We start from the raw sequence: 6604 nt of genomic DNA, 5'->3' as shown, positions 1-6604 counted from the left end.
AGTTGCATGATGCCAACTAGAGGCCACTAACACCAACCAGGAGAGCGGCTTGTTATGGTCACAAAACTCAGCAGACACCTTCCACTAATACTGAAAACAACATATTCTTGGAGTCCAGATTTATTTTGTTGTTATTTTAAATCTAAATTTCAAGCATAAGAAATCATATTGAATATATTATTCTCAAACTTATCTTGTTCCCAAATAATTTAGATGTATTCTGCTCACAAAAGTGGTTTAGTGACATCCCTGGATAGTCCAAACCAAACCTCCAAAAGGAAGGAAACCGTAGTTGTTCTAGGGAGATCAAAAGCAACAACTCAACAGGCTATTGCCATGATGTAACTCTGCCCACATGGCTGTTCATCTCCGGTTGTCCCTGTTCCACTTTATAAATTCCTAAGGGAGAGCCTTTGGGTCCAGCTTGGGTGATATGCCTTACACTTGACTCAGTCAAACCATGGCCTGAAAAACTGGTAGAACTGACAACTGGGGGTTGATTCCAAGGGTCCCAGCTTCTGACCCCCAGCCTGTGTTCTGCAATCACACTTGTTTTTTCCTCATTTTCCCTGAAAGGATCTAGTTTCCAGTGCCTTGCCAGCACTGACTATCAGTTTGTTGTTTCAAGTCTCAACATCAGTCAAGGTCTATTTTCTAAATCTTATTTCTTTTTTCTTTGTACCATCCTGTCCACAAATTAACCTCTTCTATTTTGTTCTTTCTTTCCTTTTTTTTTTTTTTCTTTATGGGCAATATTGCTTTGCCACGAGCTTCCTTAAATTCCACTAATCTGGATATTTCTTGAGAATGATTCTGGCTGTCTACTTGATTATGTCATCTCAGACTTCTGAAAAATAACTCTCTTGATACAGAACCATGTCTGAGTAGAGCACTCGTGGTTAGCTTTCTAGTGGCTCTGGAGTGGATCCCTTGACAAGTTCAATCTTAAAAGTAGATGACATGAAAAAGTGTATGGAAGTACTGGAAGAACAGTACTTTTAGGGGACTTTAAGGAGATATATGTGGATATATGGGTAGTTGAGTCCGAAAAAGTAAGAAAAGGTCATGACAAATTTGAAGTCAATAATGATCCCATGAAGGATTTAAATAGGGAATGACATTAGTAGATATGTATATGAGGCGAAGGCTTATCTTGGTGTAAGGTTTGGAGTACATTTAAGGGTTCTAAGAATAAATAAATGCAAAGAAAGTCTATACCAATGTAGTGTCAGTGGAAATGGAAAGCAGAGAACAAACACGTGAGTTGTTTAAGAGACAGATTTTATAGTCTTTGTGGAGTAGTAAGGGAGAAAAGGTTGAGATTGGCTCTGAAAAGTCTGGTATTTGGAGAAGTTGATGAGAGCATTACTCAATAAGAAAACAGGGAAGGATAATGTGTGGCTGAAGTGTGTGTGTGTGTGTGAGAGAGAGAGAGAGAGAGAGAGGAGGTAGGTGGGTAATATATTTACTTTGGTTTAGGAGTCTGTGGGCCATGTAATTGGATATGTTTAAGGAACAGATGTGTATGTGGGGCAGGAGCTTAGGAAAATTATCTGGATCTGGGTTCTAAAGTCAGTTGACAAAGCTGGTGAGGACTATATGAAACTGAGTATGGCAGAGATTATTCCGGAACAGTGCCAAAAAAAACCAATAATAACAAGGAGGCTAATGGAGAAAAGTCTAAGAAATGCTTATTTTCATAGGATGAAAACAAAAAGAACCATGAAGAGTCTAAGAAGAAATTCATGGACTGGAGTTAACTTTTAACTCTGCAGGCGAGAGTGATGAATTCAAAGTTAAGGAAGAAAGGACTTCTGGTAAGAAGAGTATGAATAACAGTTTCAAAAGTTACAGACAGACCGAGCAGAGTTAGGCCAAATTCCCCCCATTCTCTGATTGCTGGTTCTTAATTGACATGGCACTGGGAATTGCTGACCTTTTTCTTGTTCCTGACTTCTGATAACCACAGACTATTTAAGTCTGTTAGCTTAAGAGTTAAAACAAAACAGAATTGAATCATAGTTTTTTAAATGATAAAATAATATATTTTATTGAAAATTTTCAGAAAATACAGAAATATGAAATAAAAGAAGTAAATCTACAAATGTGTCCAGAAAGATATAAAGTATCCTAAGGTGCAGTGCCTTGCCCAGTAATAATTATTGTTAATGCTTTGTTGTATGTTCTTAAATATTTAATTTTATTCTCTCTGGAGACTTTCCTGTATCTATATAGTTAAAATAAAAATGAAATTTTACTATGCATTCTATTTTTTTTGGCATAACTTGATCATAAAAAGTGTTATTTACATCTTTTTATGTACACAAGACTCCCAAATCACCAACATGCTTTCAATGGTTACCTGGGATTTTGTTGTTCCTCTTTTTACTTATGTAACTAATTTCCTCCTGATAAACATTTGGGATATTTCCAATTTTTGACATAATATGTAAAACGAAGATGTGTACTGTTCTACAGATATCTTTAGACATTCGCTGATTACTTTCTTAGGATGCATTTTCAGAAATGGAATTTCTGGTCAAAGTATGGGCATTAACATTTTGATGGATCTTGCCAAACTTCCCGTGATAGCTTAAGAAGTTTATTTTTTTTTCTGAAGTGTTGCCAATTGTGGATTTAATACAATCTTTTAAAAAAGAGTTTGCTGGTTTGAGAAGTTATTGGAATCTTCACTATTCATCACTTGGCTCTCCAGGTCTTGATCCATGTCTGGGGCTCTTGTGTGACTGCTCATGAAGCTGGTGTTACAATAATAAAGACTTTTCAACCCCATTATTTCTAAAGGAAATTTTCTTATTACTTAAAAAGATGTTTACATCTTACTAGTTAGGTTTTTATGGTAGTTACTCACTGACAGCGGCTGGACAGACCTTCTCAGCAGGATACCTTCATTGCTATAACCTGTTGCTAACATAACCTAGAGGATATGAAGTTTCTATAATTCTATTTCCTCTTCTATTCTTGCCCTATGTCTACTTTTCCCGGGAAATCTATTTCTCTTTCAAATATGCCAGCAACATTTACTTTTTACTACCTTTTTATCTGCGACGAGTAAGTCATGCATATTTTGCCAGAAGAGAATAGAAGAGATTCCACAACCTGGACAATTAAAGCAGAAGATTCTTCTGAAATGATGTGATAATAATGCAAATTAATTCAAAGGTTTACTTCATGAACAAAATGTGTGACCACTTTCTGTGACTTCCCTTCTATCCTAACTATCTTATCTATCCTAACTATCCTAACTATTAACTAACATATGGGACTTTATTCCTTTTTGAATCACACTGACCAGCATTTTGTTGGGAGAACCCATACAATATAGTCAGTTTCTGTTCCATCTTTAGTTTCTGGTACAGAGACTTCTCTGCCATGAAATTAAACTGTGTAGCATTGACTGGCATTCCTCAAGGGCAAATGACATCATAAGAAATGGGAGGGCCACTTCCAAGATTCTCGCATTTTTCATGGTTTCTACCTTCTTGTTTCACTGCTGCTAATACCTGGCTCCCTCTCGAGATCCAGCACTTAAACAGACAGATGCCTTTGCAGTCATTACTCCCATTTCTTCACTAGAATATGAGCTATTTAAGGTCACAAAATCTTTGTAATGATCTTTGTATTTCCCACAGTCCCAAAGGACTTATTCAGGTTTCAAGAGATACTGAATGAATTAACTTTTAAGTCTGAGTCATGCTTCTAAGGAGAAATACCAACTTATCAAAGGTATAACGCACGCATTTCTATGCTTTTTCTCATTTTATTGCCATCAAGTAAATTCAGGCTACTTCCATTTCTCCAAGCTTCCCCAAACAACTTAGGAGGAATAAATGACAACCCCTGGCAATGATTCCTGGGGGACATAAGTCCATTTTACACCCCAGAAAGTTAGTCCTACTCAGAAGGATATCCAGTGATGACGAAGTGTCATTTTTCCTTTTATCTTACAAATGTTCTGCTTCCTTGGTCATGGCCTTACCTTGCCACGATGCTGACACATCCCTCTGTTTCAAAGGTTTGGTCTCTTCTCCTTTTTGGAAGCAAATAGACTCCTTTATGTAATATTGTCTAGAGATGTCATAAAAAGCACTGGAATAATTTATATAATTTACATGACTTGGAAAACACCTTAGTACGACCTTAAATAATCTGAGTTTAGAACCATTTTCAATAGAAGAGGGTCAACATGAGCTCTAGGCTCATGACTATGTCATTACCTTTGAACTAAGTCTACTGAAGAGATTCATTCACTTTGGTGTCCAGGACTATGAGCAGAAAAAAAAAAAAATCGAAAGCTTAGCTTATTTTTCTCTTCATGCTTTTGATAATACAACCTATGTTGTAATATTTATATTTGTAATAATTTCCTTGTCTTGCATCAAATAACAATTGTAGATTGATACCTACTTTTTTTCAAATTGATTCTGGAATTCCAGGCAAAGACTGAAGATAAGTCATGAAATTTGATTTACAGAAAGCTTACTGTTTCATAAAAATGATAGAGAGTAAGATGCATAGAGAGAAATATTTTTTCTGGACAATATGGAGCATTTTGAATGTATAATCTTGCCTTTGGTTTATGTGAGTGATTCCCAGACCTGTCTGCACACCAGAAACTCCTGAGGTGCAATGATGATGATGATGATAATAATAATAATAATAGCAATAACAGGATAAATAAGAAAGACTATGAGGTTTGTGTCTGGACACTGATATTTTTAAAACCCTTAAGTGATTCTAACATGCAGCCTGATGAAAACCACTGGTCTATGTAACAATACCCCTACTGTATTCTGATATCATCTTTCAGTATTTCTATAATAATTCTCTCATAGTTTTCTTAGGCAACTAAGAAAACTATGACTTTGTGACGTTGTCTCCCTCCAACTTCCTTTATGCTAAAATAAGAAAATTGTTTTTTACGAAGTAGAAACTTTATTGTTGCTATATATTTTCTTTCTACGGGGGTTTTCAAGAGGTGAGTGATCACTCAAGAATGTGGGGAATGCAAAGACTTCTTTGGTTTCTCTGGTTTTATCAGGGCTTTGTACAATGGTCCTCAGACGCTGTGAAACCTATCACTGATCTGCTCATAAATACATACAGTCGTGTTCAGGAGATGCCAACGAGGTGATCTGCTTTCAGTCAGCTACAAACAACTTTAATCCCTTACTGAGAGCAGTTTCTCCTAACCCGATGCTCTTCCAAATAAATCACCTCTTGTGTTATCCAGTCACTGCTTCTCAACCACCTTTGGCCTGTGGGTCTTCAGAAAGGCCACATGACATTTCTACTCTGTAAAAATGAGGGAGAGAGATGATGGGGCCTTTCTAAGACACCCTTTTAACTTCAGGGTCAATGAACTATGATCTAGAGAAATACTCCAGTCAGTGGCCCACAGAGCTTTATTCAGACCTAACAGTAAGAACAAGAATCTTCATCTCTTCTGGTATTTTAATCAATAAATCAATCATTCAATTAATTAATCTATTTACTTATTTTTACTTATGTTTACCAGTTTAGTGTATAACAAAGGATATAATAAAAAATACACATAGTTTTATTGGTAGCAGCTAATTATAGCCAAAGCATATTGTTTCAAAGGGTTGTGGGTTCCTAGTACGTGTATGTGCATACAGTAAGTCATTTAAACATAGAAAACTGACACCGAAGGCCTGTCATTGGCTGTCATAGGAGTTACACACTTTTGTCTGGTCTTTAGAAGTTTTCTGTCTCATCAGGAAGCTAAGACAGGTACACAGAAGCAGAAAATCCAAGGTCATAAGTCAATGAGATTGGTACACACTAAATGCTGGTATTTGGAGGGACTCTTTTTCAGTATCATGAGATGTAAAGACTAATGAGTGAATAGAAAAGCCCTACCCCCACTCATCTTCTAGCACCTATTTTTGCCCATTGCAATCACTAGAACCAGAGGATCCTTTTAGAAGTTAGTTTTTGAGATAATTGTAGATTCACATGTAGTTGGAACACATAGTGTAGAGCCATCCCATATACCATTTATCCAATTTTCATGAGTGGTAATTGACAAAACTTGCAAAACTATAGTACAGTATCAGATCCAAGATATAACCATCCACTTCTTTTCCTTACTTATTCCTCCCCTGCCCCAACCCCCAGCAGCCACTAATGTTTTCATTTCCATAGTTCTGTCATTGTAATAAAGTTATGTAATGGAATCATACAATATGTAACATTTAGAGAATAGTTTTTTCCACTTAGCACAACTTCCTTGAGATTCACCCAAGTTATTACATGTATCAGTAATTCATTTCTCGTTATTGCTGAATAGTATTCCACAGCATTTCATGGTATGGGTGGACCATAGTTTGTCAAATATTCAATCTTGGAGGTCCATTTGTGCTGTCTTCAGTTTTGGGCTATTTCAAATACATCTTCAATGAATGTTCATGTATAGGTTTTTGTGTGAAACTAAATTCGCATTTCTCTGGGATTAAATGCCCAAAAGCACAATTGTTGAACAGTGTGGTAATGGCACAGATAATCTCTTATAAATACATTTTGACTGGGTCAGTCACCTTTCTTTAAATCCTTCCAATGA

This window comes from Neovison vison, chromosome 1 (genome assembly GCF_020171115.1).
Source record: "Neovison vison isolate M4711 chromosome 1, ASM_NN_V1, whole genome shotgun sequence".
NCBI classification, from domain to species: Eukaryota; Metazoa; Chordata; class Mammalia; order Carnivora; family Mustelidae; genus Neogale; species Neogale vison.
The sequence above is the reverse complement of the archived record's forward strand: the minus strand, read 5'-3'. Positions refer to the sequence as shown.